This window comes from Aethalodelphis obliquidens, unplaced genomic scaffold (genome assembly GCF_003676395.1).
Source record: "Aethalodelphis obliquidens isolate GAN/ISIS:26980383/991018 unplaced genomic scaffold, ASM367639v1 scaffold40, whole genome shotgun sequence".
NCBI classification, from domain to species: domain Eukaryota; kingdom Metazoa; phylum Chordata; class Mammalia; order Artiodactyla; family Delphinidae; genus Aethalodelphis; species Aethalodelphis obliquidens.
Window position 1 is genome coordinate 3766895 of NW_020837984.1, and position 25882 is coordinate 3792776.

The following is a 25882-nucleotide window of genomic DNA, read 5'->3' on the forward strand; positions in this document are numbered from 1 at the left end:
GCATTATATCTCTTCATACACAGACCAGTGTTACGCGTGATGTTTAATCTGATCAACTACCCCAACAGAGACAATTCCCCAAAACACAACATTACCTAGCGTGACAGTTAAGAGTCTGCGCTTTAGAAACAGAGATCTGGATTTGAAGAGTTACTGCCTTTTACTGGTGGTTTAACTTCAGACTAGTTACAACTCCTTCTTAGATGCCAAAGGTGAAAAATGGGATCAGAAAGACCTCTGCACAGGCTGCTTTAGAGAATCAACTTAGATCATGTCTGCAAAGAACTCAGCAATATCTGATACAAAGTAGTGGTTGTAATTGGTATTAATGAGATTTTAGCCAAGCAAATGGAGCTCACAAATAGGACTGTGGAGGCAAAAAGAAAGGATGCAAGACAAGTAGCTAAATCCAGGTATTAGCCTTGGCCGCACCTTGTTGTTAATCACAAGCCACTGAGCTGCCCCATCTTAGAGGCACCCAGAATTCCTGGTGTTGGTTTTTGAAAGACAAAAAAGCCCTATGAGAAAGATGAAGAGAGCGGGCGTATCCTCCAGCAGAGTGGGCTGCTGAGCGAATAGGGCATCCACGAATGGCTGCAAGTATCTCCTACAGCACCCACAGCAACAGCTTTCATTTTCTTCTGTTTTTCCTTTTAATTCTTGTCCTCGCCTGATTTGCTCTTTCCCCCTCTAACACTAGCCCTAATCAATGCAGCAGGTCAGGCTGAAAGAATGGACAGCCTCAGAGCCACATACATTTAAACCACTTTAATGCAAATATTGATCGTAAGAGCACAGACACAGGCTGGGCTGCGTTTTTTTTAATGGGCATGCTTTTTTTCTGGGGCTGTGCTACCCATGATAAAACAGATCACCATAGATCAGAATCCCACCATCTTCTCGCACAGAAATGCCTCAGGAAATTCGCAAGGTGGGCCACGTTCAGGGCTAAGCTTGTCAGCCTCTCAAGCGCATGCTTCAGTAGTCTGTGGGACCAGAGTTTCTTACCCACTTACACGTCCCTCCTCATACTGCCTAGATGAACTATTTTGAGGCACAATAGGTCAGAATGGGTGTGGCATGTTGTACCACAAGAGTAGTTGTGCAACGACGCCCACTATAGTACGATATTTAATTCCTGTGTACGCAAGAGTCTCAAAGCACTGCATCAGAAAGCCAGGGTCCAAGGCATATTTAGCAACAGAATCCAAGTCTGAGCTGAAATCCAAACGGAGAGATCAAGGGCAGGAAGGAATTCTAAGGGCCACTTTGAAATTTGATACTAAAAAGATCTGATATTCTATCTGTAGGCATTTTTAGCTTGGACTAGAGGGGGTAAAAAAAGAAATGAAAGAAAGAAAAAGAAAACCTGTTTGTACAAAGAAAGCCAGCTTGGCCTATTGCCAAGAAACTAGGCGTCATAAACTGGGTGGAGTTTGAAAGCAACACAAACCAAGCTAAAACCAAAGAAAGGAGGGGAAAACAACTCAACTTAAAAGCCCCAAATGAACCCCAGTTGCTTCAAAGCAATGCTAGTTGCTTTCAGATGTTTTTTAATTCTATTTTTCCATGGGCCTGTGGTTTCTGTTGTTGCCTGTTATAACTCTAAAGGAAAATAAAAAGCAGCAACATTCTACCACATTTACCAAGATGGCTGTGGACATGCAAAGAGACGACCATCACAACCTTTGCCTCCATATGAAGAAGCTTGTTTGCTTCTTCTCCAGAGCTTGCCCGGCTACCATTTCTTTCTGCAAAGGCAGAAATGTCATCATAAAGAAGGACAAGCAAGATGTGTACTCCCTGTGGACAGAATGTTCTCTGTGGGCTTATCAGCCTAAAAGAGCGAGATAACTGGAGGTGAAGGGGACACCGAGTGGTATGCAAAGTGGGAGGGGAGCAAGGCAGAATGAAGCCTTTGACCTTGGAAAAGCTGAGTACTAGTGGAACGGAGGGAGGGAGGGCAAGGGAGAACTGAATGAGAAATTCCTTGCTGTAATATATTCGGTAAAAATGGGGCTGTCATCTTGAGCTACAAGTTAGAAAGTTATTACTTTTAATATGCCACTACCTTAGGCCTATACTGTTATGTAAAAGAAAAATAACCTTGTGTGACAGTTTAACATTGATCGATGCGCCTGCCAAATGCAAAGAGATAAATAAGCAGGTGATGAATAAACAGCACTTCAAGTAAAGACATTACGCTGCATGCATAAAACGGCGCCAGGCACCTACGAGCTGTGGGTGGCCGAAGGTTGGCCATTTCATGCCCACGCAGTAAAGCAGACTTAATCGCTTCCAATATTTTCTGTTAAAAAGCACGCTTAATGAGCCAATTTCACAGGCCCAGAGAAACTGATTATTATCTCTGAGTTCCAACAGAGTTGGTTGTTTTCCAAGAGCCAGGTTGTTTTGTTTTTTTTTTTTTTCTTGATGGGATAAAAACCTTTTTTAAAAACGAGAGAGAGAGCAAGAGAGAAAGGGAGCGATAGAAAGAGGGGGAGCGACAGAGCCAGCCAGAGGGCACAGGAAGCCGGCTCACAGGGGCGAGGTGGCCACTAGATGGCAGTGTTACCCCGCAGTCAGCGCCCCAGACGAGGCTCGTAACTGGACAGGAGGCTTCGGCTGAAAGATGGCACGGTAAATAAAGCTGAAAGCAGCTGCCTGAAGAGTTCATACCCTACCCTCCGCCCTCCGTGGACCCTTTGTCCACAATTATTCCATCCGCCAGCCCGTACAAGGCGAAGAGACAAAAGGGGCAGTCCCCGAATGGCCTCCCTCGTGCTAACAGCCCAGGTCTCTGATTACTCTTCTCTGCAGCAGCGTTTCACAAAGTACCGAGGTCCTTTACCCGGTTAGGCTTAGTTCTCCCTGGTGTTTTTCACCGTGAGGGGTTTGCAATCGCTGTACCTCTCACAAGGGGCTTAAATCCCAGGACGACTAGCAATTTAGCTTTTCACCATTTACTTTGGGGCAGATTCCTTTTTTCTTGTCTCTTTTTCTTACACACTGTTTTTTGCCCTTTTAGTAAAAAGTGTGGAGGAAAGGAATTCAGTCTCAAAGACATATAGGGCCTAGAGAAAAGACTGGGGGAAGGGGAGGGGAGAAAACACCCCCCTTAGGAAGCCAGTTGGCCTTCAAACAGCATGATTTCGCGTCTTCCTTCAAGTACACAACAACATGGTAAAAGCCACAGAAGCAAAGGGTTATTTTCACAGACTGCAGTTTTTCAGTCACCACTAGGAGGGAAGACCCAGCAACCAGATCTCAGCATATAATTAACTCAGATATTAAAAAAAAAAAAAAAAAAATTTGAAATGAACTGTTGTTAGGTTCTAAATTGAGATGCAAGTTAATTATTTATGAATATTCATAGAAAACTTGAACAATTTCCAAACTTGGCCTTTAATTTCTCATCAGTTAACCAAATAATTGATGGGGATTTTTTTTTTTTTTTGGTAGGATAAATTTTTCTAGATGTGCAATGCAGCTATCAAATCCATTAAGCTTTTTGGAATTCATTTTGTCTTTTGATGAATCAAAAGGGAATGGACTTGGTGATAGAGAAAAAAATCATTTTCATCTCTTATCTTTTCCTTCTAGTCACCTATAAGAGAAGAATGAAATCATACTCAGCAAAGATTGGGCAATCATGAGAAAGAAAATTGGGGTATTTGAGGAACTTTCAGAAGCAGCAGATAAAATTCAACTTTCTGTAGGTGGATGGGAAGTGTTTAGAGATGGGGAGGCGGGCACAGAAATGGAACTAGTTAGAGTAAGAAGGTCCCCAACTTCCAAGAACTTATTATAGGTCACTGCTGCCACTATTCTCATTCAGTTACTCTGGACAACAGCAACAAAAACCCTATATGGCCCCAAGTTTCACTTTAACATTCTAGTCCCTGCCTACCCTCCATCACCGAGGCACCCAGCCCGCTCTCCACATTTCAGCCTCTTCCATCCCACTGCCATGGGGCAAGCTCCCTTTTCCTAAAGAAGCCAGCTACCAACCAGAAAAACTCACCTCTGCTGAAATATTAACCATCAGCTACATGGGATTTTCCCATTGACGGCAGAACTTGGTGTCTAAAGTACAACCAGCTATTCATTAGGGTCACTCAAAAGAAAAGTCAAAATGGCAAACACATCTGAATACTTCAGTTAAGTCTTCCACTGAACACACAACGCAGCAAACAAAATTAAAGGGTTAAAAGGAATGCGTGATAACCCATATCAGAAATCTGTCATTTTGGTGATTTAATTCACCCATAAAAATCCTGTCCTGTTCTATGCCAGGCACCGTGCTGGGTGCTAGAGACAGAGGACAAAGGCTGGTGCGTTGCCCTCAAGGAGCTCACTGGCTGGTGGCTCCAGCACAGCGACAGAACAGAGAACCACCGGGTGCCCAGAGGTGGAGCCCTTGCCCAAACTTGGGAGGTCCTGAGGCTACTACAATTGGGGGTGAGTTGGTAGAGGGTAAATTAGTTTCCTAGGGCTTTCCTAACAAATTACCATAAACTGGTTAGCTTAAAATGACAGTGCTGGAGGCTAGGCAGTCTGAAATCAAGCTGTTGGCAGGGTTGGTTCTTTCCGTAGGCCAAGAGGGAGAAACCATCCCATGCCTCCCTCCTAGCTTCCGGTGTTGCAGCAATCTTTGGCGTTCCCTGCCTTGTAGATGTATCACTCCAATCTCTGCCTCTGTCTTCGGAAGGTCTTCTCCCCTGTGTTTCTCTCTTTTTCTTATAAGGACGTCAGTCATATTGCATTTAGGGGCCCACTCTAATGCAGTATGAATTCACTGTAACTAATTACATCTGCAAAGATCTTATTTCCTAATAAGGTAACATCCTGAGATTCCTGGTGAACACGAATGGGCGGGCGGGGGAGGTGGGGGGAGATACTATTCAACCCAGTACAGAGGACATTTCGGGCAAGGATGACAGAGGCCACCGAGCATCCTAAGAATTGTAAGTGGTTCCTTGCAGTCACAGAGTAAGATGCAGGGGAAGTGTAGAAAAAGTTAGATTTGAAAAGGGAGGCTGAAATGGATCAAAAAGGATCTCGTGTGATATATTAAAGAGTATGAACACTGCACTGAAAGGTGGTTAAAAAAATAGGTGGGTTTTAAGTAAGTAAATATTAAAAACACACTCTGGCAGGAGTATAGATATTCAGAAAGAAGCACAGTTAGAAGCAGGGATACTGGCTGGGGTGGTAGTTGCACTAATGCAGGGTGAGACTCTATAATAACACGGTGTCAGTGCAGATGAAGGGAGGGAACACAGGTGAAATTTTTTTAAAAAAAATAATAAATTGTAATTGACAGAATTTTAAGTGGGTCGAATTAACAAAATATATGTTGTTGAAAAATGAGGGTGTCGGAAGCTGAGAAGGGTCCTAAACCTGACCCAGAATTCTGCCATGAGCAAAGACAGTGACCATCAATTCTTTAAGCAAAGTCAGAAATAGAGTTTTAAAAAGAAACAGACTTGAACACATTGAAAATTGGTTCAATTTTGTGTATGTTGAAAATATACATATATATACACATATATATACAAAAGTTGGTACATGTATAAGAGAGGCTGGGATGGAAATGCAGATTGGGATGAAGAGCCCTCAAATTAGGTTTGATCAGGAGCTCCCTGAGAGGGTAGGAGCAGAGGCACAAGATAGGAGAGAGCTGGAAGAAGGAAGGAACAGTTCTCAGTGCCAAATGCTGAAAACAATTCACAATAGGACTTTGAGAAATTCAGAGAAGAGAATGGAAGAAAGGATATTTAGACAGTGAGTCCCCCCTTCCTGACACTTGGCTCTAGAGGGGGAAAGGAGAGACAGAGCAGATGGTAGTGGCAATACTGGAAAATAAAGGCAGATGTCATTGAAGGACGGGTTGATGTTTTATTTGCTTGCTTAAAGAGTTAAGCATTTTTATATATAGATATGAAAGTCCTGTAGAAAGGAAGAGGATAAAAAGACAAGTGTAACAAGGAATAATCAAGAATGTAAGACAAACCCATCAGACCTGGGTTATCTATCTCACAGAGTTGTTGAGAGGATAACATGAGATAATGATGTGAAATCACTTTGAAAAATCAAGTTGGAATGGTGCAAATTCAGTTACTGTTTTAATAGTGGTGTTTTCAGTGATGAAGTCTTAAATGCGTGATAGTTTTTGTTTTTATTAAGTTGGCATAATCTGCAGAAGCTAGAACTGTCAACACAAACCCCCACTCTCCCCTGTTCAGGCCTGATACAGACGCTCTGAGGCTCTCCCTGTCTAAAAGCCATCCCATGCAGCAAGGTTTCACTGCAGAGAAAGAGAGAGCATTTGGACCTTTGGCACAATTCAATATTCTTCCTTTTTCCAACATAGAAACCATGGCATCTGATGCCAAAACTGTACTTTCCAAAACCCATCATAGATATATATTTCCTAGATTTATATCCATTAGACTAAGGTTTCACAAATCCATAAAGAAGTGCACTACAAAGCTTTCCCTCCCTGTGGCACAGTAGTGGATTTCTACTCTGACACACTCACGGAAAACACCAATACAGTACTTAGTTGATAACTAAGGTGAGGCTTTCACCCTTTCCCAAGATCTCTAAATAATGAAGATACAGCTACAGACAGCAACTTGACCCACTAAAGAGATTATGAAGAGGGAGACAAAGAGCAGTAATTCCACTCTAGACAGAACACTTCATTAAAAACAATCCTCAATAAATATTGAAACAAAGGTACTTCTCTCTCATTTATCACCAACCCACTCACCTTTTACTCATTGATATGTTCAATGACCAGTGTGTTTGCAGTACTTATAAGTCCTCATGTTCTATCTTAAGTGGTCAGAAAAATGATCATAAAACAAGATCCTCAATTGCAATAAATAGAACACTACACATTTAATACATGCCAGCAAAATGGGCTGCAATATGAAGTCAAATAAGACCAGAATTCAATTCAATTCAGGAAAAAAAAAAACCCTGAAGCACCAAGCTAATCGTCAGCTCTGATTTTTTTTCCCCAGTGTATGAAATGTATATGCTCATAATTAATGTGACATACGAGGAGAGTTTGTATGGAAATACCAAAGGAAAGTTAATGCAATGCACGTGATTCTTATCAACCCTAATAGAGCAGAAGCTCCTATCCATTTCATCAAGGTTCAAAACATTTTAAAACATAGTCAGAGTAGTTCAAATCAATTCTCTGCTTTCTGTGTAAATTCAGAAAAAAAGAGTTATTTCTGATATCTAAGATTTAAGCTAAGAAACAAAAACATGAAGGTCACAGAACTGCCGAAAGTGCAGATATAGCAATGGCTCTAATTATGCATTAATCTTACATATTCTATACATGAGTACAGAAAAACTCAATAGCTGCTGTATTTAGAAAACTAAAATAATGCATGCAATTAGAAAAGGAAAGTAACTTAAGAGTGGACACAAAACATAATTTTCAGAAAATGCAAAAACATACAATAGATTCGCTACTTGAGTTTCTCAAATGGAGACTCCTACCTGAAGTCCTGAATCACGAGAGATATAAATTTCTCCATAATATTAAGAACAATTACCCATTTTTTTTAATCTATAAAGTGAGGAGATGCCATTTTCACATTATTTTTATAGAATTATTAGGATAGGAATAAGTAAACTGATTGGTGAAGAGATTACCCTTATATTGAGATAAAGACTATAATTAAAGAGAGATCTCTGTGAAGGGTCATAATAATCAAGATAATATCTTGGTTAATATACTTTAGAAGCAAAACTAACAAGCACTGCCAGTATGCTATGACACTCTCCTACATAAATACTGTGATTCTGTCTGTGAAGCACATTGGTATGAAGTGCCAAGATTTCCATATTTAATGTATTCCAAAAAAGTCCAGATTAAAATATATTAATATTTTATAGGAATATATACATGTAATATATATAAAATGTGTGTGCATGTACAGGTATCCCTCCCCCCCCAGGGACTGGGAGGAAAAGCTGTGGCTTTTTTTGTTCTGAATAGATTACTTGTGCCTGTGTTTTCATTTCTTACTCTCTTTTAATTCACAGATGAGTAAGCACTAGTCCATTAAAAGTATGTAAGGGCCCAGTGCACCAATAACTAATCTTGACTGAACTTAACACTATATCTATAGCCACATAAAATGTTTTAAAGTCTATCTTATTTGAAAATACTCAAAGATGTACTCCGAGACTCTTTATCCAGGTGATAGCCTGGAACATAGCAGGTGCTCAACAAAGGCTTGTAGAGAGAGAAGAAGAATGTGCCAACAGGGAGAAGTCACCATCCCCATGTTAGGTACTCTGCACTCTTCCTTTCTGAACCCTCCCTTTGACAGCCAGTTAAAAACAACCAGTTAACTTCTCATCAGTTAGCAGATTCCACTCCGTATACCTTACTACAGGCACCTCAATGGGTATCCCTTTAAAAAGTGAAAACAAAAACAAAGACAAAGACAACACTACTTGATAAAAGTGTCTTAAACGGTGGCATCAAAGAATCTGTGGTATTACATGGATAAGAGTATAGAGCTAGGTGAGCCTTAGCCCCTTCAAATGTCCTGTGCACACCTGACCTCACTCAGAGATACACCTATCCTGGAAATTCAAGCGGAAAGGGATGGGATCACATTATTTATCAGGCAACACTGTGGATTTAGCTATTTCTTACCACTTCAATTTTTTCTAAACCAAAGAAATGTTCAGTTTCAAACTTTACTTTAATCCCTTTGATGAGAATATCTTGGAAACTGGAATAATAAGTATCAAAAGAATAGATTGTATGATTTTTTTTTTGAGCCTGAGGAAATATACATCCTAACAAAATGGTCAGATTTCCACACCACTAGGCAGGTCTATTGGAAGCTGTGTTCACTCCCAGCGCAGGAAATTACAAACTTTAGCTCTCTGTTTCCTCACCTAAAAAACACATAGAAGTAAACCTCAAAAGTTTGTATTGAGGATTGCAAGAATGATTTTTATAGATTAATCCAGGTATTCTATATATGTTAGACTTTCTCCTTGACCTTTTCTCATTAAAAAGAAAAAAAATTCTATACTTCACTGCTTTCTTAAACAAGATATAAATAACAAAACTAATTTTCCTTGACTTTTCCCAGCCAAGTGATAGTAATACATTATTTTATAATATAACCATAAAATAGTGCTTGGCTTACATTTTTAAAAACTTACACAAAATTTTTGTTTTCATCATTTATGGAGAATAGTTTTCCAAAGTATATTTTTCCCTCATTTTTAATAAAATTACAAACCTGATAACCAAATATATGCATATTACAGTAATTTTTAAAATACATTAAAAAAGCACAAAGAAGAAAATTAAAATCACCCATAATCCTCTTACGCAGAGATGGTTATTGTTAATTTGCAGATCTTTATTTCCACTCTAGTAATCTGAATGGGATAATTCTCTGCGTGTCGCTCTGTAACCTTTTTACATTTCTTAATATTTTATGGACATTTTGAAGGCCTGAATATTCTTAAACATTCTACATAATATATACTATAAAGATCATTTTTATGGCTGCCTATTATTTTATTTCCTGGGTATACCATAAATTATTTAATTGAAGCCATACTGTTAAACATTTAGGGTTGTTGTTGTTTTTAAGCAAGGTTGATATATTGAACCACCGTGTACCCATGACCCAGCTTCAACCATTATCAGCTCATGGGTCAGTCTTATTTCTTCTATACCCTCACCCATTCCCCACTTTACTTTTAAAAGATAAGAACTTTTTAAAAAACATAACCACAATACCATTATCACACCTCAAAAAATTAACAGTAATTCTTTCATGTCATCAAACACCCAAGCAATGCTCAAAAACCCTTGATATTCCCTCCTTCCCTCTTTCTCCCCCTACTGCCTCTCCTAATTGCTCAAATCAACGTCCAAATAAGGTCCACACATGGCAAATGATCAATAAACCTCTTTTAATCAATAGATTCCTTTCCATCTGTTTTTTTTAATTCCCTTGCAACTTATTTGTTGGGGAGAAAGAAGAAAAAATTCATCAGTGGATCTAGAGTATTTCTTGTGTCTTGGATTTTGCTGACTGCGACATCATCAGGTCATTTAACATGCACCTCTATCGACTATATTTCCTAGATATAGGAACTTAGAATTCTGCTCAGATTCAGGTTCCATGTTTTGGTAATACTATTTCATAGGTGGCATGGTGAGCTGCCATCAGGTGGTACATAATATTAGACTGCCTGTCTTTTAACTGATGTCAGTAGCCATTGATAATCAATACCTAAGGTCTATTAATCACTATTAGAGTGGTAATATTCTAATTAAAATAGTTTTGCTAATATAAATAATATACAATAGGGACTTCCCTGGTGGTTGGGAGTCCGCCTGCCAATGCAGGGGACACGGGTTCAAGCCCTGGTCCGGGAGGATCCCACATGCCACGGAGCAACTGGGCCCGTGCGCCACAACTGCTGAGCCTGTGCTCTAGAGCCCACGAGCCACAGCTGCTGAGCCCGCACGCCTAGAGCCCACGCTCCGCAACAAGAGAAGCCACCACGGTGAGAAGCCCACGCTCTGCAAGGAAGAGTCGCCCCCGCTCGCTGCAACTGGAGAAAGTCTGCGCGCAGCGGCGAAGACCCGACGCAGCCATAAATAAGTAAATTAAAAAAAAAATTTTTAAGGTTAAAAAAATAATAATATACAATAGTTAAAATCTTACAGTTAAATATTTGTTCACATCTATGTGTGCATGTTTATATTTATGAAAAATTCCTAAAAAATTAAATATCTGAATTAAAATAAATTTACATTTGAAAATTTACATTACTATACATATTGCCCAACTTACTGCCCCCCAGGAAAGTTATAACTAAAGTGAATCCCAGTGTTGGGTTACTACTGTTTTAAACGTTTCTGTTAATTTATCAAAACTGTGGTACTCATTGTGGTTTACTCTGCAATATTTTGCTTACCAATAGGACTAAGCATCCTTTCCTTAAATTTAAATGTCTTCTTTTGTGAATTGTCAGCTCTTGTTCTTTGATAATTTTTTTCGTTGGGTGTCCGTATTTTTTTCTTTTTTTTCCCCTGGTTTCTTAAATATATTTACTGAAGTGTTATGGAAACATGATCTGTGATGAGTAGTGGTACTATAATATATAAAGACTCCATGTACCTGTAACATCCAATTGTTCTCCATGCTGTGTTTGCCCAGCCTAACATTTTATTCAAGATCCTGGTCAAAAATGGCAAAGCAGACACCTGCAAAACATGCTGAACGTGACAAACGATTTCAGGGAACAGCATTTTAATTCATCACAACGAAGGACTGAGGTAACCGGCCTGGTCTACCATTATGCTCAGCAAATGATTTTCATTCCAAATCTGTTTTCCTCTTATAATTTAAACATTATGCCAATTTATTTCTCAATAGTATTATGCTTAAAGAACACAGAACATTATATACCCTAAATTGAGTATGGCTTAAAAAAAAATCCCTGTACCACCATGTAAAAATGATAGTTTCATTTACCTCTTTGCTTTGCAAATATTCTTTTCCCCCACAAAGAATGATAAGCAATAAGTATTTTTATTATGATGTACTTAAAAGGTAATAAGGAGGATTTCACAGCTGAATCACTACAGATACAGAGGTTTACTACCGTCATTTAAAAGCCCTGTACAGATCACATGCCTTAGAACAGGCTCTAATTCTGGAATAAATAACCAGAGAGGCAGTCATGCACGTTCAGTCCAACTTTCCAAATACACCTTTCTGAAAAGAGGAGTTAAAAGTAATTGAAAGTCTAGGAATGACACATTAGACTTATATGTCATATAAGCCCAAATCTAAAATTAGAAACAGTTTTAATATTTAGTAGAAGTAGAAGGTTAAACCTACATAGGTGGGGAAAATACTTAGAACTGAATGAAGTAGCTAAAAAATACAATTAAGTCTTTGCCACATCAGTATTCACATTTGTGCATTAGGACCATGCAAATAAAATTAATTAGTGCTCAAGTCATTTAGTTACAATGGTTTCCCCATTTCAAGCATACATAATGCATAATGGAGACAATACAGTCTCTTATAAAGAATAGAAAAGCAAGGAAAGAGGGAGAGAAGGAAAGAAGGAAGTGAAGAATAGAGGGAGAAAGGGAGAAAAGAAGGGAGGAAAACTTGCTGAGAAAATATTTTTCATTTCAGAGAAAACCATCTTTCAATTATATAGTAATTAAATAATCACATGCTCATTTCATTACAATCATCCCCATAACGGTCTTTAGTTAAAATCAAAGAAAAGTCCACCTTGGAATTTCAAGATAATCCTCATGTAATATTTAAATAAACCCAAATATTTCACACTAATTTCCTTAATAGATTACAGATTGGCACAATTGAAAATGTAGTCAAAATTCTAAACTGTTTCAAAAATAAAAATAAATCCTCACCTCCTTGGAAATGGAAAAATGGTCCTCAAGGACAGTTATTTGAATCATGTCCTATCAAATAGGGTGAGAAAGGCCTAACCATGTAAGCCTAACCACTGTTTAAGCTTGCACAACTCTGTATGAGAGGGAGTAGGTAACAAGTGCGCCTCCCTCTTAGAGCTACTTTAAAGATTCAATAAAATAATGCATGTAAATACCTTCATACAGTGATTGACATAGATGTGCTCAGTGAACATTATTTATTGCTGTTATCAGAGTGGTGATCATCACCATTATATCATCCAAAGTGTCTGGAAAGTTCTACATCAAAAGAGTTTTCCATAAAAATACTTGACCTATAGAAAATTTCTGCTCATCTGCCTTATTACATAGTATATCTGTTTTCAAATAAGTGTTTTAATGGTAGCCATAAAGTAAAATCAGTAGTTCTCAACAGGGGTGGGGGGATTATTTCCCCCCCAGGGGACATTTGTCAATGTCTGGAGACGTTTTTGTTTGTCAAAAAGCAGTGGTTGGCCGCTGAGGAGGTGTTGCTACTGATATCTAGTGGGTAGAGGCCAAGAACCTACAGAGCACAGCCGCCAACAACAGAGAACTATGGTGCCCAAATGTTACCAGTGCTGAGGGTGAGAAACCATGCAGTGAAGTCAACACATCTAAAAAGAAATATTCAGGCCTTCCCCAAAACAAATATTTTTTGAAATCTCCAATGTACTTTCCTAATTTATATTTAACTGCAATTGGATTCAGACACAATTTACACAAATTCACTTGACGAAATAGGACTGACAAGACGTACTGTCTCACAAAGCACAGTTTCATAATCAGAGTTAAATAATTGCCCATTTAAATATCCATGAATTTATCATTCTTTTCTTAAGTAATCTAGTAGCTTATTTATACCTTTTGGGGAAATTCTTAAGAGGCAGTAGTAATTTCTTACATTTGATGGTTAATATTTAGAATGTATATTTTTTGTTCTAATGATTTCAGTAGGAGAAAAAGTACACTGTGAATACATATTAGCCATATGGAAAAGACAATGAGGTTTAGTAATTAAAACTGAAAAGGTAAAGAACTATGCAGTAATTAGAACACTGATTAATCAGCTGATAATTTTATCTTGATTAATGCTGCTGGTTTCTCTTCTTATTGACCTAGGAAAGGTAGGTTTAGACCAATTAAATATAAATTATTCTCCTTTTTTCACATTCTGGGAAGCTTCCAGTATTCTAAGTCACACTACATTTATAAGAAGTACTATTGAAATGCTCTTACTAAATTGGGCAGCTCAACAAAAGATAGAATTAGGTTCATGTTCCAAACATGTGATGCTTTTATCTAAGGCTAAATTATACTGGTTTATTTCAATATTATCCAGGGAGTATTAAAATTAGAATAAATTGCTATTTTTAAAAATCCTCTGATAACATTCAAACAGTTAATAAACAACTAGACACCTTATTCGCCTTACCATGTCTAACATGAGAAATTGAGAGAACTGAAGTTGAAGAATAAAAGTAGTTTTTACATTCAGGGTCTCACTTCATGGAACCTATGCTGGTTAATGGGAAAAAAATGGTTCTAGTATTAAGGAGATACATTCATTAATTCTTAGCCGATCAGTTTTCTATTTTTCTTCTTTTGCACTCTTACAGGCTTTATTGAGATAGAGTCAACATATAACATTGTGTAAGTTTAAGGCATACAATGTGATGATCTATGTGTATAATGCAAAATGATTACCACAGAAGGATCGTTAACACATCCACCACCTCATACAGTTACCAATTTTTGCCTGTTTGCATGGTGAGAACTTTTAAGGTCTACTCTCTTAGCAACTTTCAAGTACGCAATATTGTTAACCATAGTCATCATGCTTGATGTGAGATGCCCAGAACCAACACTCACCATTTATTATATGTTTAATATATGCTGTGCTTTAAGTAGCTTGTGTCACTTAATTCTCATTGCTCTATGGAGTAGGCACCATTATTCCCATTTACTGTTAAAGAAACTGGACTCAGGGGTGACCAGTTTGCCTGCAGGTACACAGCTGGAATGGGGTAATTTGCAAGCTTCTATAGGGCGCAGGAAAGTGAATAAGACAAACCAAGTACTCAATGACTATATGTCGCATAGGGTAAAGCCGATATGCAATAACTGTATTTATTTATTGTATCTAGCCAGAACTAGATATTAAAGTTACCATTTGAGATAAGCATTTTAAAAATTGTTACATCTACTTCGGTTAAATTTAGTTGATGTTTGTATTCTTTTAAGACTTTTAAGAATCCATGGCTTTATAGTATTATTAAGAGATCAAACATATATATATATATATATATATATATATATATATAGACACATACACACCACCAATGTTTCTTTGAGGCCTTAGAAGTCATATGAAGGTGATGTTATAATAAAAACAGCGACCACAGAAAAACAGCATTACCTAACATTATCATTATTTGAGCATTTTCTCTGAGCGAGGCACTCTGACAAATGTTGATATTTATTGCATGATTAATCCTCAGTCTAGTGAGCTAGGGTCTGTTTTAGCCTCATTTCATAGATGGGGAGCCAAAGAAGGGTGAAAAAGAAGGCAGGATATGTTGGGATTGAACTCAGGAAGACTGACCCCACTGTATCTGTTGAAGGTAACTAAAGCATAGGGTCAGTGAGGAGGGTGTGTGGGACCATATGCTGAAGGATCTGTGGGCACTGTGCAATGAATATATACTCAATTGCGTTGGCTATGTCGAACTACTAAAGGTTGAAAACAGGAGAAGTGAATTTTTTATAATATGAACAATACTGTAGTAAATTAACACTATCAGCAGTATGAAAGAGGAACTGGCAAGCTACAGCCCTACAATTTGCTTATCTCCTTTCAGCCTCATGGTGTGTGTGTATGTGAAGAACAGATAAGTCACTATGGGGAGGGGTGAGATAGGGGTAGGGGATTAAGAGACACAAACTACTGTGTACAAAATAAATAAGCAACAAGGATATATTGTACAGCACAGGGAAATATAGCCATTATTTTGTAATAACTTTAAATGGAGTATAATCTATAAAAATATTGAATCACGATGTTGTATACCTGAAACTAATACAATACTGTAAATCAACTATACTGTAATTTTTAAAGTCAATATGGCTGGAGGCGAGAGTAACTGGAAGGCAAACATAGGAAGAGGAGACTGGAAAGGTAGATTAGGTCAAGATTCTGCAGGACCTTGATCGCTAATAATTTAACCTTTATTTTGTAGGCAGGCTTTATCTTATTTACGATCAAATATTGTTATGTGCTCAATTATGTTTCCCTTAGTATCTAGCATTGGATTGTACATGTGGTAGACAAACAGTAAATGATTTTATTAATCTATTAATAAATGTTACTTTATTAATTAAACATTAATTTATTATTTTACCTGTAGAGGACTTGATCTAATCAAAACCAACAGAAACATGGATTTCTATGAAAATATAACCTATGTCTAGAAAATAATAACCTTCATGTTCTACAAAATCAGACAGTAAAACTGACAGATTTTAAGATTATAACCCATGAAACTTATAACTAGAGCACATCAATTTTAAAAATCCTAATTTTTAAAATATGTGCACAGTTTAAAAGACATTAAATACCTAATAAATAAGGAAATACTATGACAAATATGGGACTTTACTTTTAAATAATTATGGGTAAAGGTAACTTGATGGAAGGGAGCATAAGGAAAGCTTCAGACTGCTGAATGATGTGAAAAGGAACAAAATGTACACAGGAAAATTGTTCAATTAGCTCATCCAAGACAGAGCACACGGGCAAGTGAGCCAGACAAGGAACTTGCAGTCAGTGGACATCATGGACAGTACTCTTCTCCTCCATGCCTTACATGCTCAGCTGTGTTAGTGTACTTCGAGTCTAAATGTTGTTACTTGCTGGTGCAAAATACGAATTGCACATGAACCCACATAATTTCCATTCTAAGTAGATCTCATTCCCATATTTACAAATTGTGTAACAGCTAATTAATGTTACAGAAGCACACATATAGCAGGATAGACTATAACTGGAAGTACTGAATATTCAAATACTAAGCAGAGATTTTTTTTTTCCTTTTTTAAATTAAACATACACTGAAGAATAGTTATAACATGTGAATACATATGAATGAAAAAGAGCTATACAACAGGCAGCCACACGTGGGTCACCACCCAGCTTCAAAATAACATTATTGGTGTTTCTGATGCCATCTCCCTGATCACATCTCCATCAGTGGCCCACACTCAGAGGTAACCACCATCCTGAGTTTAGTCCGTATCGTTCCCTTACCTAATTTGTAGTTTATTCTAATTACCATCTTATTTGATTTTGCATATTATGTTTTGTTTTATAAGTGAAATCATATTGGACGTAATTTTTGCCTTCACTTGTCCATTAAATATTATGCGCTTTAGATTTAATTGTGATAATGCAGGTAGTTGTAGCATATTCATTTGCACTGCTGTATCATATTGCACTTCATAAAAATACCAAAATTCATTTATCCCTTCCACTATCAATGGACGTCTGGGATATTTTCTACTTCCTTGCTATTATATACAAGGTATCTATGTATTATTTTACCTGTCTCCAGGTGCACAGGTACAGCATTTCTTTGGGGTACCTACTGCTCCACTGTAGGGAATTTGCATCTTCCACTTTATTACATAACACAGATTGATTTCTAAGGTGGGTTTAACTATTTTCATTCCCAAATACATTGTATGAGAGTTCCCACTGCTCCACATTGCTACCAAAACAAGATATTGTAGATTGTTTTTTTAACTTTTATCGATCTGGTAACTATAAATGCTATCTCATTGCCATTTCAATTTGTATTTTCATGACTGCTAGTAAAGTCAAACATCTGCTGTTTACTTGCAAGTCACGGATCCTTTAATGAGAAGTGCACATCCAAATCATTTGTCCATCGTTTCTTTGGCATTAGTTGGCTTTCAAATACAAATTTGCAGAATACCTTTGTATATTACAGATTCTAATCCCTTGCCACTGCACGTATATGTTGTTAGTACATTCTTCCTGGTTTTGGTCTATTTTCACTTTTGTAACATCTATTGATAAATATTTGTAATTTTTGTGAAATAAAATTTGCCTTTGTAGTTTGCTAATTTTTTTTCATTAAGAAATCTTTCCTAAGCCAAGGGCATAAATATATTCTCCATTATCTTCCAAAAGATCAAAAATTGCCTTTCACATTTAATTTTTTTTTTTTTTTTTTTTTTTTTTTTTTTTGCGGTACTCAGGCCTCTCACCGTTGGGGTCTCTCCCGTTGCGGAGCACAGGCCCCGGACGCACAGGCCCAGCGGCCACGGCTCACGGGCCCAGCCGCTCCGTGGCACACGGGGCCCTCCCGGACCGGGGCACGAACCCGCGCCCCCGCACCGGCAGGCGGACTCTCAACCACTGCGCCACCAGGAGAGCCCCACATTTAATATTTTTAATGCACGGACCCGATCTTTGTATATGGTATGAGAGGTAAGGAAAAGATTTCTTCTTTCCCATACTGACGAAGAGTTGGCTCAGCACAATTCACACAACCAATACTTTCCCCCCCTGATCTGCAGTGCCAGTACTGTCTTAAACAGTGTGGATCTGTTTCTGGACTCTCCTGGCTCACTGGCCTATTTGGCGAAACCCATTAAAACAACAAATATCTTAATTAACCTAACTTTATAATAAGAATTAATATCTGGTAGGACATGTCCCTCAACCTCGTCCTTCCTCTGCAGAAATATCTTGGCTTTTCTTGCCCTTGCTTTTCATACACATTTTAAAATCACATTATCCAGTTCCATACACCCACCAACAAATTATGATAAAGCTTTCAATATTTCACCATTAAGTATGTTGCTTTTTTTTTTCTTGTCAGCAACTCTTTAGCTGGTTAAGAAAGTTTCTTTTTCACCTTCTCTGCTAAGAAATTTTATCATTATTTATCATTGAACCGTATCAAGTAAGTTTTTGGACCTATATGATGATCCCATTGTTTTCTGAGGCTGTGTCAATGTTATATTCCTATTAAGATAAATTTTGCTTACCATATAATACTGATACACTGGTTGATTCACTCTGCTAATACTTCAAGTTTTGAAATCTAAGTTCTTGGTGAAATCAGACTGTAATGGTCCTTTTTTTAAAAAAAAATACTGTCTTTGTCTCAAAAATATAAGCTGAGTAGTAGACTCCTGTTTTCTCTCATCTGAATGAATTTTATAAGATTGGAATTTTCCATTCCTTAAAGCTTTAGTAAAATATTTTAATAAAGTGATGGGGTAATGGTGATTTTTGAGGACATTAACTACTGATACAATTTTTTAATGGATATAGAGCATTTGTATGCTCTATTTTTTTTTTCCTGTTTTGGTAATTTATGCTAGAAATTTGCCATTTTCATGTTTGTCTCAAGTTTGGCAGCAAAGAGGTGTCACTAATGTCCTATTATTATCTTTCTAAAAAAGGACGAATTTTTCATTCTCTAATCATCTGTCTTCCAAATGAGTTTAATCCATTTTGGCTTTTAACTGAAAGGTTTAGTTCATCCGTATTATGATTACATATACATTTTCTTAGTTGGTGTTTCCTTTTTATCCCTTTTTTCCTGTTCTTTTTTTTTTTTTTACCTATTTGACTTCTTTTTTTTAATAGATCTTTATTGGAGTATATTTACTTCACAATACTGTGTTAGTTTCTGTTGTACAACGAGGCGAATCAGCCATATGCATACATATGTCCCCATATCCCTTCCCTCTTAAGCCTCCCTATCCCTATCTCACCTCCCTATCCCACCCGTCTAGGTCATCGCGCAAAGCATTGAGCCAATCTCCCTGGCTATGCTGCTGCTTCCCACTAGCCATTTTACATTCGGGAGTGTATATATGTCTATACGACTCTCACTTCGCCCCAGCTCTCCCCTCCCCGCCCCCGCCCCGTGTCCTCAAGTCCATTCTCTATGTCTACATCTTTATTCCTGCCCTGCCGCTAGGTTCATCAGTACCATTTTTTTTTTTTTTTTTTTTTAGATTCCATATATATGTGTTAGCATACGGTATTTGTTGTTCTCTTTCTGATTTATTTCACTCTGTATGACAGACTCTGGTCCATCCACCTCACTACAAATAACTCAATTTTGTTTCTTCTTATGGCTGAGTAATATTTCATTGTATATATGTGCCGCATCTTCTTTATCCATTCATCTGTCGATGGACATTTAGGTTGGTTCCACGTCCTAGTTATTGTAAATAGTGCTGCAATGAACATCGCGGTACATGTATCTTTTTGAATTATGGTTTTCTCAGGGTATATGCCCAGTAGTGGGATTGCTGGGTCATATGGTAGTTCTATTTTTAGTTTTTTAAGGAACCTCGATAGTGGCTGTATCAATTTACATTCCCACCAACAGTGCAAGAGGGTTCCTTTTTCACCACACCGTTTCCAGCATTTATTGTTTCTAGATTTTTTGATAATGGCCACTCTGACTAGTGTGAAGTGATATCTCATTGTAGTGTTGATTTGCATTTTTCTAATAATTAGTGACGTTCAGCATCTTTTCATGTGCCTCTTGGCCATATGTATGTCTCCTTTGGTGAAATGTCTTTTTAGGTCTTCTGCCCTTTTTTTTTTTTTGCGGTACGCGGGCCTCTCACTGTTGTGGCCTCTCCCATTGCGGAGCACAGGCTCCGGATGCGCAGGCTCAGCGGCCGTGGCTCCCGGGCCCAGCCGCTCCGCGGCACGTGGGATCTTCCCGGACCGGGGCACGAACCCGTGTCCCCTGCATTGGCAGGCAGACTCTCAACCACTGTGCCACCAGGGAAGCCCCTTCTGCCCATTTTTTAATTGAGCTGTATTTTTGATATTGAGCTCCATGAACTGTTTTTATATTTTGGAGATTAATCCTTCCTTTGTCCGTTGTTTCATTTGCAAATATTTTCTCCCAAAAGGGTTGTCTTTTCGTCTTGTTTATGGTTTCCTTTGCTGTGCAAAAGCTTTTAAGTTTCATTAGGTCCCACTTGTTTATTTTTGTTTTTATTTCCATTACTCTAGGAGGTGGATCAAAAAAGATCTTGCCATGGTTTATGTCAAAGAGTGTTTTTCCTATGTCTTACATTTAGGTCTTTAATCCATTTGGAGTTTATTTTGTGTATGGTGGTAAGTAGTGTTCTAATTTCTTTCTTTTACATGTAGCTGCCCAGTTTTCCCAGCACCACTTACTGAAGAGGCTGTCTTTTCTCCACTGTACGTTCTTGCCTCCTCTGTTGTAAATTAGGTGACTATATGTGCATGAGTTTATCTCTGGGTTTTCTATCCTGTACCACGGATCTATATTTCTGTTTTTGCACCAGTACAATTGGTATTGATATTTCCCACATCGTAATTTTCCATATAATAATTTGAGAGTTATACATTTTATCTTTTTGTGACTGCCTTATTAACTTTAAGAAGCATACTTAATTTAAAACCTGAAGATAACCAATCTTTTTAAATTCCCCCCAAACTTTATAAGAAACTTTAATTTCAATCACCTTCTCCAGACAAATACTATTTTGATGATAATATTTTGTTTAATTATTCCTTCAAATTGGACTTATATTATATAGTCTATGTTTGTTTAGATTTTTCCACATAGAATTTCCCTCTCCCTCCCCTCCTCTCTCTCTCTCTCCTTTAATCCTACACTTCAAATGGGATTGATCTCCTTCCTAAAGGACCTATTTTAGAATCCCCTTTGGGAAGGGACTGTTGGTGATGAACTCTCTCGGCTCATATTTCTCTGAAACTTTCTTCACGCTGCTGCTTTTGTGGACCAAGTTTTCTAGATGTATAATTCTAGATAGACAGTTATTTTCTGTATGCACTTTAAAGATACAATTCCATACTTTCTTTCACCTTCCATTATGAAATGCAATGTCAACTCAGTCTAATCACCTTTCCTTTGTGTGTGAACTGCTTTCACTTGCTGAGTGGTTTTGTTATACATTTTCTGTGTCAGTATTCTGCAAGTGTGGATTTAAGTTTATTTATCCTTTGAGACTTTCAAATCTGAAAATTAAGTGTTTTCCATCAATTCTGGAAACTCCTGACCATCATTTCTCTAAGCCATACTGCTTTCCATTCAATTTTTCCCTCTGGGAATCCAGTTAGATATATGTGGTGCTTTTTCCCTTATTACACATCATATTTTTTATCCTTTTGTCTTTCTGTGCTGTATTCTGGGTAATTTCCTCAGATATTTCATTTCCCTAATATGTTTTTTAACCTCTGTATAGTTTGCTATTTAACTCATCTTTTGAAATTTTTTAACAATTGTGAATATTATATTGTTAGATGTTTCAAATCTGACTGATCATTGTGTAGTTTTTATTCATATTTTCCTACCCATCTTTTAATTTTAAACATATTTGTATTTTATACTTGTATAATATTTTTATTTTATATTTGTATAAATTATCTGAAGTCTTTTCAGATTTAATATTGCTATGCCTTGTTTCTGTTGGCTCTCTTTCATGGTGATTTGTTTCCTTGTGTGTATGTATGAGTTTTAATTTTTGATTATGCACTTTTCTCCCTTGTAACTTTATCTTTTGGAATTCTTTGAGGCTTGATTTGAGACTAATTTCCTTTAAAATGGACTTCTGTTTACCTCCATGAAGTCCCAGACCATTAAATGAGGTCCTATTTTAAAATAAATTCTTTGCATGTGGTTTTCCTATTTGTTTGTTTTGTTTTTTGTTTTTCCACAGAGGATACATTAATTCACCAAACAAGGTCCAAACAAGGCCAGCTTGTGCTACAAAGTCTCAGAGATGCCCTGCCACCTATCACCAAAGTTTGTGTAGAAAATTCCTCCTGTTTATGAAAGTTTATTCCTAATTCACTCTTAAACTGAAAGTGTAGCACTTTAGCTTACAAGAGTCATGTAACAGGCTCCCAAAAGCCCTCCTGCCTTATGTCGGCAGTAGATTTGTTTCAAGTCCCGTGCACCTTGCAGAGACATCCAAACCAAAGGTCAAGATCACCAAAGGTGGTGCAAAGGCCTCCTAGGCAAAGATCAGTGTTAGTATTAGTGTGTCTTTCTGGATTCCCACCATCACATTATTTTTGGATTCTGAGGAGACTGAATTGTCTTGCTAGCTTGCAATATAATTTTAAAGTTTTATTTTACCTCTAAATTTAAATGTTTTCACCTGAAGTGTGGTTCAGGGTATCTCGTCAGCATATTAGCAGAAGGGCAGTCAAGATTCTCTTCTCCTTCCATTGGCTCATATAATGAATCCCCCAAATATTTGCTGGATGAATACTGGCTGAATAGGTGAAGGAGTGGATGGCCCAATAATAGGTCCTCTACACCATCCTTCGGTAGCAGGAGTGGGTATTTTAGGCTTTACAGTCCATGTGGTCTCTATCTCAACTACAAAACTCTGCCTTTTTAGTTCAAAAGCAGCCACAGACAATAAATGAATGAGGATCGCTGTGTTCGAAAGAAAGAAAGAAAGAAAAAGAAAAAGAAAGAAAGAAAGAAAGAAAGAAAGAAAGAAAGAAAGAAAGAAAGAAAGAAAGAAAGAAAGAAAGAAAAAGAAATCTGTGCATTATCTAAGTAAGTATGGTGAACTCCCACTGGCACAGGAAAAACTCCATTTATCTAAGCACAGGAGTAATGTCTTGAGAAATGAAAGATGTATTATGAACATTTCTCTGAAGTAGACAGGCATGGTGAATCTCCACCCTACACACCAACTTCCTAGGAAACCAAAGGAACTAAGAAGGCACATCCATCTTTCCAGCTGCCCTCTGAGAGCTCACATTCCAAAAATCTCTCCAGTAATCCCTCATCAGTGGTAGGGTTGGACTGGGAGCTGTATGTCATCAGCTATATTGTGTAAAATTTTTTCGAAGAAAAGAACAGACACTCTAGCATTAGAAAAAGACTGTGAATTATGTTACATGGGATTGAATATAATGTACACCCTTGAACTGGGCAACACTTAAGTGATTCTCAGATAGCAAAATTGAGATTAGAAAGGTTTCTCACTTGAAAATGACCCTTTTGGTGTTTCACAAAAGAGAAACTTATAAATTAAGCACTAAATATCTTTGTAAGAGGCCAGGCATCCCGTGGAGTCATGCTTTAACAGTTTGATCATTAAGCTAATCTGGGACTTTCACAAATTTTAGTTATAAAGTATAAAACATAAGAAAAGCTTCAAGGTTTATAAAACAGTGTTTTCCTTTAACATCAATGATCATAAATAACAGCAACAATTCATTTTCATGGACAGCCAAAAAAATCCAAACATGACAAAAATATCCAGGATTATATTACCTCTGCAGCTAATATTCTAGGAGAATAAATGTTCAAAGTAATGGTTAGGAACATCTGTTCTTTTTAGACATGTTGGTCAACTTTTGTCTGCATTCCATATGATATTTTCTAGTTTAAGGAAAGAAAAATATGAACCACTATTCTAACACAATACTACTCAAGTAGAGTTTAACATTTTATATCAACTACATACCTGTGTCTGAGTCCCCAGACTGGGCAGAAATGTGATCAAGCTTATTGAAATCTGGGCTAGCAGGTAAACACTGCCCTAAGTGGTGTTTCCCCACTTCTCCCCAAACAGACTTTGGCAGAAGATGAAACACAAAAACCTGAAGCCCTGTGCTTCTCTCTCTAGATCTGGACAACTCACAGTTACCATGTGCTTCATTAACTTCACTTCTTGAAGGGTCCTACATTTCATAACATTTAAGACCTTAAATTCTCACCCCCCAAAAAAGAGAATAATTTTTTTAAAAACCGCAACGATAGATAGATGTAGTGGTAAAGGTGATATATTCTTATGCAATATTGCTAGTATATTATATGATATGATTTATAATAGGCTTTTAAAAAATTTTTCTAGCATTTCCACATTTTCTACATGGAACATGATTTACTGTTATAATCAAGGGAAAACTCACACACATACACACACCATGAATTAGGTCAGTGTTTAAGGTCCAAATTTGCCTTCAGTTTACCCCATGCAGCTTTGGGGTGGCTCTCACCTTTGTGGGCCTTGTCCATCTGTTGGGAAATCCACTCCCCCACCCCAGCTCTGGCTCCTGGCATCCTTCTGCTTACCCCTTGTCTTGCAACATAAATCCTGACCTGACTCGCCAGGTTCTCCTCAATGTGTTGCATTGCCAACCCCATGACAACAGTTCCAGAAAAGCTCAGTGCTAACTTTATACTCCTTTCCTTCTCAAAGAGGAAACTGACAAAAGGGGTTCTTAGAGATGCACAGTCCTGTTTCTTGCTAACTCCCACCAGGGGAAGGGGATCAGTAGGAGAAATGAGAAAAAAGTGCAGAGTTCCATATGATTGATAGTGGCTCAGTATGTTTACTTATTAATGATGGTTATCAATTTCTTAACACTGAATGCTGGGGATTTACAACCACATAAGCCTCAAGAAGCGGTTATGTGCATTTTATGTAAACTGTATCTCAGTAAGGTTGAAAGGAAAAAAGAAAAAGACCTTATTACTAGAGGAGGGGGATAAGAACAAGCCGCACTACATCTGTCCCATCCCACCTGTTTCCCCTGGAACCAGCTCCCATAACCCAATCTACAAGATATTATCATGATCTTTTAAAGTCCAGACAGTGGACTTCACTTGATCCTCAGAAAGTGTTTAACCATTTTACTGTACTGTAATTTAACTATTTCATGGGTTTAACCTATTACTTTATTTATGGAGAACTAGAGGTGTCGATACAAGATTTCTCAAACTTTGCTACTCAGACAGGAGACTTAACCAGCACACCGATTTCACCTGGGGACTTGATGAAAATGCAGAAACTCAGGTCCCAGACAAAATCTACTGAATCAAAATCTGCACTTTGAAAAGGATCCAGGTGATTAAAATGCACTGTTTCAGTGCACTGATACACTCTTTTAAACGCAAACACACAGGAGATTAATAATATCGGCAAAATAGAGTTGAGAGAGGTGTGTAGTTTAGAAAAAGCCAATTCAGGCATCCTGGTATGCCTCCCCACCAGCCTATTATTATAACTTTGCATTGTAAGTTCCCTAATAACAGGAGTCACCTTTTGTGATATTATGATTTGTAATAAATGTATATTTGGTCTTCATCCCTTTTCTGAGCTCCTAAAACTCTTAGTATGTTTTAAGTGAGGAGGGTGATAAAGGTATATTGTTATGTTAATGGGGTGACTTTTGGAATGTTGACAGATCACCTAAAGATGGGGGCTGATTACCAGAGGAACCAACCATGTGATTAAAAGCTTGGAACTTTCAGTCTCATCCCCTTGACCTCCCAAGGG

The 25882-nt window shown here is 37.6% G+C and overlaps 1 pseudogene; it reads left to right on the plus strand.

Moving 5' to 3' along the window:
- The first annotated feature begins 2769 nt into the window (after positions 1-2769).
- Positions 2770-25882, plus strand: part of LOC113633468 (lethal(2) giant larvae protein homolog 1-like) — a 122269-nt pseudogene continuing 99156 nt past the window's right edge.